Raw genomic sequence first — 12,788 nt, forward strand, 5'->3', positions numbered from 1 at the left:
CCAGTTTGCTTTAATCAGTCTTACTGTGTTATCTGATTTCCAGCTTTCGCTGTATTCTGGTTCAGGCTCCAGTCTATTCCTCCAGTCAGGTTTTCACCATTTCATACTGGAGTACAAATGTACTGGTACTATCACTCGTGTCTTCTTTAGAGTGTTTTTGTTGGTGCTGGCAAAGATTAATTAGTAATGATGAGTTCTTTGGGATACAAGAAATACAAGTTTCATAGCGAACAGTTGTTTGTCTCCATATTCCTGTAATTTCATTCATGAGTATTAAGGATTTGTAAAATAGAGGAAGATAGTCTAGATTTTGGAGGCGTATTGACCCAGCAAGACCCAGTTTTTATAGATTTTGAATAGTCTGAGTGTAGTCAGTTCAGTTCAGCTCAGTTTAGGTTATTACGGCTGTCTAGGCAGTTTGAAAAGGAATACAAAGAAATTGTTCAGCACACTGTAATTAAAACTGCAGATAGTTTACACAGTGTTCAGTTTACTCGTTAATGTTGCAGTTATTGTTTTATCTGGAATTGCATCAGTTTTATGTAGCACTGTTAATGGGACGTCTTTTGTATAATGCCAATGAAGGTCTTATTGTATGTACTGCAAATAGTTTCAAGAAATTGTAATCCAGTAACCACTCATAAACAGAGGGAAAAAGAATAGTACTGAAAATAACTGAGAATGGGACAAAACCTTTAAACAGCTTAAAAAAAAATTAAAGTAAAAACAGCTAAAAAGAAAAAAACAAATTACCTGATGGGAGAATAATATTTAATAAAATTAATAAATTAATTAAAATAGTTAAAATGTCTTTTAAATTATTTAGGAGTTTGTATTTATTTGATGTAATTTAATTGTAATTGCACAGAATTTTGCAGCCATTTTAGTGAATTGGGGGTTAATCCCAGGGAGCAATTTCCTCAGCCAGACTGCTTGCAAATTCAAAATAGATTCCTCCAGAAGAGGACTCCTGAATGTAGTCATAGTCCACTGACATTCTCCCCCCCCCCCCACTTCTGTTGGCATTAGTAATTATTTTAGATCAGTCTGCATCTCTAAGTGGGAGTGTGTGCTGAGACCCAGCATGATGAAGTGTTCAGCATGTTGGACTAGGATGTGGAAGACTAAGGTTCACATTCTCATTCTGCCATGGAAGTTCATTGGAGAACCGTAGGCCACTAATTTTTAGCTTATCTGTGTGGATAAAATGAGTCCCTTTTGAATAAAATAAAAATTTTGTGGATAAAATGTGTCCCTTTCAGAAGAAAAGCAGTGTTTAAATATCAAAATAGATAAATTCTTGGAAATGAATAATATGGAATTGCAGTGCTCCATTTAAAAGTAATTTTATCCATGGAAATGCATGCATTCCATGAAAATGCATTCTTTCAAGCTGCATGGGAGTTAAAAAACTTTTTGCTTATTTGTTAGCCCAGATTTAGGCTCAGATCAGATGGTGCTAGATGCAGATGTAGTCGAATACTGGCTTATTCGAGAGTTCTTCGTGCATATTCCTTAGCATGTTTGAGTCTTTCCTCCCATTGAGTTGAGCAGGGAAGCTCTTCTGCCTTTGAACTGGGATAACTTTCTGCTGACAGGTTGAGGGAAAAATTGCACAGAAGAAATCTCAAAAAGAAAAGTTCCTCAGGATCTTTGTTGCAATAGCCGCAGAAAGAGATGTGGAACAGGTAAGATTATATTTGGTTTTGGAAGGCCACTTCAGAATGCAAGTATATGTATATTTTTTTTTTACAAATTGGAGGCTTGCACAGTTAGGCAAATAACCTTGCTTCTGCTGTTTGTGTCTACATAGCAATCAACATGAGTTGTTGCAAATGAATGCTGTATGACCTGTCGAACAGTTCCTGGACTTGGGGGGGTTAGACTAGACTGTACTGTTATTTTAAAGCACTGAGACTGCATAATAATGTGCATAGTAAAATTTCCTCTTCTTTAAAGTGAGTATCTGCCTACATATGTCTTAAGAATTTAGTCCTGTTGAAATGAGGAAATTAATCTCCACAGTAAAGTGGAATATGGTATTAAATTTCACAACCCAAGTTTGTTTTCATAATGCTCAGAGAAGCTCTAAGTATCTTTAAAGGAAACACATTGAATAGGCATGCTGCTCTTTTAAATCTCTCTTCAATGAAGTACAAACTTCTGCAGATTAATAAAAATAGCGAACAGAGTTATTCAGGTTCAAAAACTTAGTTGAACAAACAATGTCTTTAATTGTGCAGTGCTAGTTTGTATGTCTAGGGGCACCTTGGAGAAGGAGGAGGAGGAGCTCTGTGTGTGTGTGTTGAATGGCGCGGCAGGCCCCCCCCCCGTGGCGTTGGCTGCGACGGGCGGGAACGGCTGCGACGGGCGGGAACAGGGCCTACATATAGAGACAGAACAGCTTGTTTGCATGTGGTGCTTCTCTAACCGCTCACATTGATAATGTATTTGGAGCATGGCTGTCTGCTGCACTTGTTAAAGTAACAAAGGAGTGGAATGATGTGCTGGTTCATGATCCATCTGGCATAGAAATAGAGGGCTTCTGCTTGACCAGTGGAAGACCATTCCGCACAACTTAAATGTAGCAGAAATCTTACCTTTGGTAAATGCTACTAATTCAACGTTCCGCATGACGTCATACACAATCTGCAACACTCCCGCAAAAATCGCTTCGTTGTAGCACTTTTTGGGAAATGGAAAAGTGGATTCCCCCTGAAAAAAATGCTACACTTCTGAGCACAAGCTGCAACACATCAGCGAAAGACATGTGCGTTCTCAATGTAGCGGTAGAAAGAATGTCCCTCCCCTGCTCTCGCCCCCGAACTTCCGGAGAAGCGATCACCATTTTTTCCCCCTTAGACCGGGGAAAGCAATGAACGAACGAGGCTTCTCCAGCTAAAGTCTGTCCACAGAAATGCTTAAGAGTAAAACAAAGCTCTCTACTGCAAGTGTCTTTAAAGTTCCCAAGCACAATACAGCCCCCTGTTCGACATTGCCCATAATTTCAGCCACAAATTGCGAGATAGGCAGTCTTTACCGGATCAATTGCAGATAAATCAGTTACTACTAAGGGAGAGAGACCATAGTTCATGTGGTAAAGGACATGTTTTGTATACTGAAAGTCCTGGGTTAAATCCATGACAGCTGCAATTAGAAGATCAAGTGGTCCATTATAGGCAGGGGTTCTGCTTCAAAACCTGGCAAGAGCTACTGACAATTAGAAAAGACAGTACTGGTTCAGATGATATGGGTAGGCCAGCTTCATGTGTTCAACAATGGCGTTTTCCAACTACCATCACCTCTGTCTTGCCTCAATTCAGTTTTATTTTGTTCACCCTCATCCATTTGACAACAGCTTCCGGGCACTGGTTCACAACAAAGCCAGCTGCTTTCCGGTGCCAAGTTCACAAACATAGAATTCATGAGGATTAGTAACTCTAAATGAACTTGGCAAAACAATGTGACTATGCAGGTCTTGGGGGCGGGGGGAGGGGGAGCATAGTGGAAACCACAGATGTTATAACTGACCTTGAAATATCAATGTGTTTACTACACTTTGCTAATTAGAGATAAGTTCATCACATTGAGGTTTCTTTACAACAAAGGAGTAGAGTTCTGCACAACATAGATAGTCATTCTGCATCATTATACATGCCAGGTGGTGGCTATATGAATTCAGGATGTAAGATACCGTGGAGAACTCATCAGGCTATCAAAATTAGCCTAAAAGTCAAGGGAATATTAATAACAAGGTACTCTCCTGCCGACATAACAAACCTCTAATGACACATTAAACAAATCTAGTTGTTTATAGTTGCAGAGTTGTGATGTGAGGGTCTTGCCTTGGAACAATTAAGAGTTAATTCAGATTGAGCAAAGAATTATTTCTGTGTTCTTGTGTTATTCATAGGGCATGTTGTGACAGCGTAGTGTTGCTTTCTCCTTTGGTTCTGAAATACCACCATTCAGAGAATGTCATCTGCCCTTTGTTGTTAAGAGATCTCAGCAGCTCCTCTTCTCTACTGTATGAATATATCTCTAATTAGCCAACAGTGTAGTGAATGCACTGGTATTTCAAGGTTAGCTGTAACATCTGGGGTTTCTACTACTCCTTCGCAGCTCAGGAATTATGACCAGCAAATCCTTTGTCTACACCCCCTTCCCCAGAGACCTGCTCAGTCATATTGTTTTGCCAAGCTGGTTTAGAGTTACTAATCCTCATAAATTCTATGTTTTGTGTACTTGGCACCTGAGAGCAGTCGTTTTTGTCCTGAAAGCTGTAGTCAATTGCATGACGGTGAACAAAATGGAGCTGAATTGGGGCAAAATAGAGGACAGCTCCCCTCTCCTGCTGAAATCTGAATGGCACACAAACCATGCTTGAAGAGCCTCTGCCTTTCTTTCCCCTTGTGCTCTCCCAGTCTTCATGGCTAGGATCAAGGAGGCGTTCATTGGACGAGAAATATGTTGTTGCTTCTGCTCAGTTTATAGCTGAACTTTCTCTAGGCCCTTTCCTTGAATTTTGACAGGCCTCCGCTATGTGTGGTAGTGGTGTTTTGTGTGTGTGCGCATGCACACTACAGGCTACCATCCTAGCCTCAGGACAAGATCTGTTGCACGTTTACAATTGTGCATTTATCTTACCCAAACCCTTGTAAGAAAGCATCAGTAAATCACGGTCAGTGCCCCATCACACTGAGCAGAGCTGTCTTGTTGCTGGAAAAGGGGGGAGGGGACCCAGTGATACTGGATCTTAGCCCTTTACTTATTAACTTTCCTTTAATTAACCTTAGTAGAAAGTACTGCATGCTTGGAATGTCAAGAGGGTTGTAGGTATGCACAGCAAAGGGACGTGGGTATGACTCAGGTGGGGGCATAATAAACTTCCTGCTGGACTGAAATGGTCAAAGTCTCCTTCCTGACCTGAGTCAGCCACCAGCTCTGGACTAGCCCGAAAATCCTTCCTGATCTCTCATATAGCCGTCAATTGTACTGAGAGAATGAAAATGGCATGACTCACGGTCTCAGTATCCATTGTCATTCATTTCCCAGTGCACACTGGATGTCTCTCTTGCGGCTTTTGATGACAGGAATTTGGTTTATCTGCTGATTTTCCAAGCAGTTATCCAAAATAAGAGACAATAAAACAGTAACTGTAAAAGAGAGGGGTGGGGATTCTGTTTTCAAAGTTACACTGAGCCCGGATCATGTCATCCTTGTCCTGCACATCAGAACTAAAAACCTATTGACAGGTTGGTCCTGGTGAAAGAGGAGCTGCGAGTGCCATCCTAAAGAGAATTACAGCCTTTTAAGCCTGTTGGTTTAGAACAGGGGTAGTCAAACTGCGGCCCTCCAGATGTCCATGGACTACAATTCCCATGAGCCTCTGGCAGGGGCTCATGAGAATTGTAGTCCATGGACATCTGGAGGGCCACAGTTTGACTACCCCTGGTTTAGAAGGCTGTAACTCTGCCTAGGGCTGCACTGTACGAGTGGTAACCTCAACATCTTCGCAGATTTGTGCTTCAGCATAATAGGAGGTATGATTAATATGGAAATACAAAAGCCAAGAGGGGATTAACAATTCTATAATGTCTGTGGAATATTGTACATTTGCAGCCACTTCAAATGTGAAATTTATCCATATGTGAAGATATGCTCTTTGTAAAGAAAAAAAATGTATGTGCTATCACTTTTGGAATGCATCATGAGTTTTGCTTTAGCCACAACTGCACAGATTGGGAAATTTGCTAAATAGCAGGGGTGGGGGAGGGGAAGTAAATACAGTGAGTAATAGTCTTCTTTCCTTTGTGCCCCGTGTCGTGTGTTAATTGTTGTTTGGAAACATGGTAAAAGTATATACTTTGAAAGAAAAACATTGCAGTTAGCTGAATTAGTTGAAAGAGAGCTAAAGTTTGATTTTTTTTCACTTACATGTTGCAGGAAAGAAAGTGTATTGTAATAGTCAATGCATCTTTACGACTTCATTTTTCTGCTGAATTAGAAAAGAGAAGATGACTTCCTTTAAGCTGTTATTTGGAACAAGGTTTTTAGACATGGGGAGCAATGCATAATTCGAGGAAATTACCCCGTGACCACGTTGTGTTAGTATTCTATCTGTGGACGTTGTGTTAGTATTCTATCTCTCTAAAAAAAAAAGAATATATGGGATTGTAATGAGTGGTTTAAATTACTTTTGGCAAATGGACAAAGATGGCAGTGTTGACTCATTTGTAAAAAACCAAGCAGCAATGTAATATCTTTTCATTAGGACTAACCAGATTGGCCCAAAGCAGTGGCACAAAGCAGTTCCCAGAATTCTTCATAAAGCTGGATGTTCTAGCACAGAAAATCAAGGACAGGAGAAAGAGCAAACCATATTATGGGGCATAGAGTTAAAAGTTAAGAGTCTGAAATTTGTAACCTTCTCAAAATGGAGGCAAAGAAGCGCCTTTAAATAAACGGTATTACAGTACTGTTTATTGTGAAAAGATTCACTTTGTTCATTATGCTACCATGAGGGCCTAGCAAAACAAGAGATTCTTCAATAGACATCTAAAAATAAATAAGAACATAGCCTGGCAAGCCCCTGTTGTAAGCACTATGTTTTGTAAAGTGTCTCTGCCTATTCTTAACTTGCCATATGCAACCAGCCAAGTGGCTGTTAACAGACTAACTTAAAAGTTGACTAAGGCTCACTGAGAAAGGATGGCAGGTCAGCCCCGGAAAGAATGAAAAACTGCATGTTCTAACCGCATGCTGGTAGCAGAACTTTGTGTGTCCCCAGTCCCATTCTTGAACAGTGATTTTTCTTATTACATTTTTTAAATTAATGATTTGTACAACAGTTGGTTTGTGTTTGTCCCATAATTTTATTTATTTAACCCCATTGTACCCTACTGTTCTCCCCAGTGGGGACCCAAAGGGTCTGACATTGTTCTCCTCTCCTCCATTTTGCCCTCTCAACATCTCTGTGAGGTAGGTTAAGCTGAGAGTGTGTGGCTGGCCCAAGGTCACCCAGCAAGCTTCCGTGGCATATGGCTTTCATGGGTTATCTTTTCTTCCGCCCCCCGCCCCCTAATTTCATAATACTTAAAGACAAGATTTGAAATGTTCATATAATAAGAAGTATTCAGTTGGAGCTGAAACAAGCCATTCCCAACTCTCCAGTAACCTTTGTTTCTACAGACCCAAGCTTGCTGTTGCAGAGAACTGCCACAGACACCCCCCCCCAGGTACTTAATCTCAATCTTATTTCAGAGTGCCATCCAAAACATGTTCCTCTCTTATTGAATCTTCACCAGAAAGAACATGATGATAAATACTTGATTAGTAGGAAGCTCAGGAGAATTAGAACAATCGCGTATTAGAGATGTGTTTCAGAGTTTTCCACTGACATAATTTAGATTAGTTTGTCCTGGTTTACCTTCTGTAGGAAAAAAGGGATAATATGTCTTCATGTGCACAACAGAGATAGTAAGGATAAAGCATTCTAGTATTACCAAAGAGGCTCCTTGTGCAGTCAACTAGGGAGAGTTCTTTTAATTACGGCGATAAAATATTGGCAGTAGCATCAATGGAGAACTCCTGTTCTTTTTAAGAATAGGAATAAGTGACCTTGTAGCAATTCTTGGATAGGGATGCCAGCCTCCAGATGGAACCTGGGGCTGACCCCGCAACCCACATCCTGCCTCTCGTACCACCCCCCCCCCCATAATGTTGCTGGCCTGGCACCAGAGTGCATCAGATATGTATTGTGTGCCTGAGGTAAGGTCCATATGTTGTACGTCAAGTGCATATTTGTACCACAAACACAGGACCACATGGTCCCTGGCAGCCCTGTACAATGAGGACAACACAGCCCTGGTGATTGTGGTGTGAACAAGGTTTGGCACTTTTCTACGAACCCTTATACCCCCATACTAGATTTTTTTCTTTCAAAAGAGCCGAACCGACCCTTGCTTCATTTTTTGTTTGGGTTTTTGTGTGTGTGTGTTTGTTTGTTTTTTAAAAAATTGTTTTTGGGAACTAGTGATTTCCTGTACTGAAATTTGACTGTGGTTTAATAAACTATCCTTGAGATGAAATAGCAAACCTTTTTACAAGTTTATATTAAATTTCTGACTAGATTCTATTGGGACAAGCCTGACTTTCTTTATAGAAATGCAGGAGCTTCCTCCCAAAAATTGAAAAGGTAAAAACAACCTTAAAGGAAACTTGTCTTAAAGTGTGTGCCTTCACTGAAGCTTAGAGCACCACACAATTTTTATAGTATTGTTTTTTTGTTTGTTTGGGAATACCCAAATGCACAACCCCAGTTCCCTTCTCTACAGTATACGCTGTATGCAGTACATTTCCCCCAGTTTGCAGTTTGGAATTTGGTGTGATTTGGGTTCTCTCCTGAATTTTATTCAATATCTTCAATTGCCCTCTTGCTCAGGTGGTACGGAGGTTTGGACTGGGATGTCATCAGTATGCTGATGACACCCAGCTCCTCCTCCTGATGGTTGGTTGCCCTGATTCACTCCCAGACTCATTAGCTGGATGCCTGGAAGCAGTGATGGGTTGGCTCAAGCAGAGCTGTCTAAAACTCAGTGTTTCAAATATGGAGGTCCTATGGTTTGGTAGGAAGGGTCCAGGCGAGGAAGCGAGACTGCCCAACCTGGATAGGGTGCAACTATTAATAGCACACTAAGCCAGAAACCTAGGAGTGATCTTCTATACCTCCCTCTCCATTGAGGAACAAATTACAAGAGTAGCATGGCTGGCATTCGTCCACCTGCATCAAGCTTAGCTGCTATCACCTTACCTGACCCCCAGAACACTTCTAGACCATCAACTCCAGATTTCTGCAACTCAATCTACACAGGCCTACCCTTATCCCTGCTCTAGAAACTCCAGCTGGTACAGAATGCAGTAGCCAGTGTCCTCAGAGGAACACCCCAGAGGACCTGCATCTGGCTCATGCTCCAACAGCAGCACTGACTAAAAGTTGAATTCTGGATCAGGCTTAAGGCCTTGGTAATCACCTTCAAGGCTGCATGCGGGCTTGGCCCGTCATACTTGAAGGACTGCCTCTCTGCGTACACCCCCCTGGAGATCACTATGCTCCACAAATTCTAGCAAGCTGGTGATCTCTGGCCCCAAGGAAGCCCATTTGGACTTTATCTGACCTGGCCCCCACTTGGTGAAATGAGCTCCCAGAAGAAATCAGGACCCTACTAGAATTGAAACAGTTCCAACAGGGTCTGCTAAATGGTGCTCTTCCACCAAGCCTTTGGTTGAGGCCAACCGAGCAACACCATCACAGTAGCCCCTTCCAACGACCAGTAGTGCCCCAAAGAGAACAAATTAAGATGGCCCTGGACCCAAACATTCTTTAAACAAAGCCGCACTCACGGTTGAGTGGATAACAGTTGAGTTACACAGTTTATGATTGTTCAAAATGATATTGTGTTTAAAATGTTAGAAGCCAAAAACTGTTAATATATTCCCTATACTGTCGTGTTCAAATGGCATTCAAGTGTTATGAGTCCAAAACTATGTTCTCTGTACTCTACCAGCATCACAGTGAAATGTGAGCTATAAGTTTTTATTGTAAACTGCCCTGAGCCTCAAGAGAGGGCGGTATAGAAATGTAACAAACAAATAAATTTACCACTCTCAGCTCTTTTCATTTTTATAGAATTTGTACCCATTGTAGGATATAAACGGCCCTACAGTAACCAGTATCACAATTGTTAGTAGTCACAATATTATTGCTGGTTAAAATGGTAGCACTGCAGATTCCATTACAATAAGCATAGTGCTCTAGTTATGTGTAATTTTTTTACGCTGTTGCCATTCACTGTTGCGAATGCTGGCAGGGGCTCATGGGAATTGTAGTCCATGGACATCTGGAGGGCCGCAGTTTGACTACCCCTGCCATAGAGTAAGCTTTCCCCCTTTTCTTTCCAGCATAAATGCTCCTGTTGGAACCCTGACCAATACAGTTCTAATCTGTTTAAAAACAAGGCACTCTCCTAATTGCAAAACGAACCTTGTAAACACGAGAGCAGTGTGCTGCATAGGTCCAGGAATTAAAATGCAAATAAAAGATCTCATTGCATAATATTAAGAACCTTGATAATGGCTGAACCAGCTTAATAAAATATGATTCAAGATCTAGATTGTATTTATCTTGTGAAATCTTGGAACAGCGAGGAACTTATTTCATTGAATAAGAGAGGAACAGAATAACTCATTGAATAAGGTACAGTGTTACAACAGGCCAGTTTCATCACTGGATTTTTAAAAATTGTTTTAACAGTAATACAACCTAGTTTCTGATGACATTGAAAATTAATTCCCCAGTGAAACCACAAAATGCAAATGAATGTATTTCAGCTTCCATTCTGGTAGGCATGATGGAGTCACTGGATTATTGAGCAGTTTGGGTCTAGCAAGCCATTCTTAACAAATAATGAGAATGTATGTAGTTCCTAGGAACCAAGGGTGTGTGCAGACATATCACTGGCTTATCAATACGGAAATCCAGTTGAATAGCCACCTTATTTCCAGTGGTGGTGCTCCGGAATAGTTAATATGGCTTACCAGTGACAGCTATTGGCTGGTAGCTGTTAGTATACAAAATTAATTTGCTCTAAAACACTGCCAGTAGAGAGAACTTGATTGTGACTAAAGTGCTTTGATTAAAATCTTGATCTGCATTCTATTAGCCAAGATAACTTTCCTGAGATGTCAGGGAATGTCTTTTTCTATCATACAAATGAAGAAGGCTTATATAAGACGCCAAAGAGGTCTCCACTATGGGCCAGACTCTGATTGACTTTGCTTCAGTAGAGTAGCTGTATGATGTACCCTCCCAAATATATCCTGAGCCCAAGTAATCTTGCTTTGAATGATTTGGAGCTAGCAATGCCAGTAGAATTATGGTAGCAAACTGACCAGGATCCAGCAAAGAAGTCTGTAATGGCCAACACTGCCATTCATGCAGTTGCCTCAGAAAACATGTTTTTTAAAAAACACAGAACATTTTTAAGCAGCCCCATAGCATTTTCTATTTTATGCATCTCTGAAGAAATAATACGGCTTTGATCCTTCCCCCTTTAAAGAAAAAGTCACATAACTGTTGGGACATAATTGACCATATTATGACTCCAAACACATTCTAGAATGTTGTATATTGGAATATTCCATTATACTCCGTGCGGACAGAATATTTCCACTCAAGATATAGTTGGTCAATTACACTCTAGGTGGAAAACTGGTTACCAACTTTATTCTGTTTTCTTTGCACCACAGGTAATCTCCGGTAGTGTGGAACTTCAAAATTATGTTTGTTGATTTTAAAAAATCCTCCAGGTTCCCTGCAAGAGGGATTAGGCACTCCAGGGCTGTGCACTGCTTGAGAGGGAGTAGCTATGTTTTGTTTTATGTTTGTTTTAGCTTCAATACTTTTATATTCTTATATTTATTTTCTGTTTTATGAGGCAGGGGAGAATCAAGGGTTTTAGCAGGCAAGAAGTGCCAATCCTGGAGCATTGTTGCACTGCTATATCTCTAGGGATTTTATTTTTTTATCTTACAACGCTATTCTAGTGTTTATCTGTTTATTCTAATTTTTTAAATATATTTCTTTTTATTCTTTTTATCTTAGCTCTGTCATTTTATGTCTGCTCCATTTTCCTTAACTTTTACTCTGGTTTGTGTTTTCCTTTTATCTCTTTTGTAGGTTCAGTGTTGAAGCCTCCTTTCCCTGTGGGCGATGGGCGTGGTAGGAGTGGGTGTAAAAACTGTTCAAAGGGTTTGTTACTTCTACCATTCCTTATCTCCCTTTCACTCTTTCTTCTCTACTATTTTCCTCCCATGAGGAACTAATAGTGCTGCTTTAACTGTGAGATAAGTGTTTTTGGAGTGCTTTTGAGGCTTGAGTATATGTGATATGCCTGTTGAGCTTATGACCGTATTTGCTCATTTGAGTTTGGGGGGGGGAGGTTGTTTGCTCATTTGTTAGGCTTTTTGCATTTGTTATATGAATTGAATGTTCCATGCTTTCCATGTTAAGTTTTAGAATGATTATTTATCAAATTTGTTAGCCAGTTTTGTGCTAGCCATGCTAACTAGCAGCACTAACTAGCAACACCTTCTGACTTTTGTAGACTTCCAGCCATCAAACTGGACCATAATATTAAATCTTGGGTGGAGATGGATGGGGCAAGCAACTAGTCTCTTTTAATTATTTCTTTTCACAACTGAGAAAGTGTCTGCCATTAATTATTAATCTTGGCATTTTTATTTTCCAGTGTTTATGTCAACTACAATTGAACCCGAAAGACTGATTAGCTTTTTTAGCAAAGAGTTATCATATTGCATAATTTGGATGTTATGACACCTTACTAATTTGCTACTAATTATTCATCCTATCTATACTCTTCTCCTTGTTCCATTGTCTGAGGAAGAGTGCATGTACTCCTGAATAAATCTTTGTTGGGCTTAAAGTTGCTATTGGACTCAAACTGCATAAACAGGCAGTGTGATGCAGCGGTAAAAAAGGCAAATGCCATTTTGGGCTGTATCAACAGAGGCATCACATCAAAATCACAAGATGCCATAGTCCCATTGTATACGGCACTGGTCAGACCACACCTGGAGTACTGTGTGCAGTTCTGGAGGCCTCACTTCAAGAAGGACGTAGATAAAATTGAAAGGGTACAGAGGAGAGCGACGAAGATGATCTGGGGCCAAGGGACAAAGCCCTATGAAGATAGGTTGAGGGACTTGGG

The 12,788-nt window shown here is 40.6% G+C and overlaps 1 protein-coding gene across 5 annotated transcripts in view; it reads left to right on the top strand.

Annotated features, from left to right (window-relative positions):
• SGMS1 (sphingomyelin synthase 1) overlaps positions 1 to 12,788 on the top strand; it is a 93,239-nt gene that overhangs the window by 28,619 nt on the left and 51,832 nt on the right. Inside the window, exons 1-2 of one of the 5 annotated variants that reach the window (XM_077350383.1) lie at positions 11,229 to 11,307; positions 11,738 to 11,809. The exons of 2 other annotated variants lie outside the window; for them this stretch is intronic. The gene's annotated coding sequence lies outside the window, so the exon portion shown is untranslated. Of the gene's footprint in view, positions 1 to 11,211; positions 11,308 to 11,737; positions 11,810 to 12,788 lie in introns of those variants that run through there. 2 more of the 5 variants (XM_077350385.1, XM_077350384.1) reach the window with 2 other exon arrangements.

The sequence above is a fragment of the Paroedura picta genome, chromosome 8 (genome assembly GCF_049243985.1).
Source record: "Paroedura picta isolate Pp20150507F chromosome 8, Ppicta_v3.0, whole genome shotgun sequence".
Lineage (NCBI taxonomy): Eukaryota > Metazoa > Chordata > Lepidosauria > Squamata > Gekkonidae > Paroedura > Paroedura picta.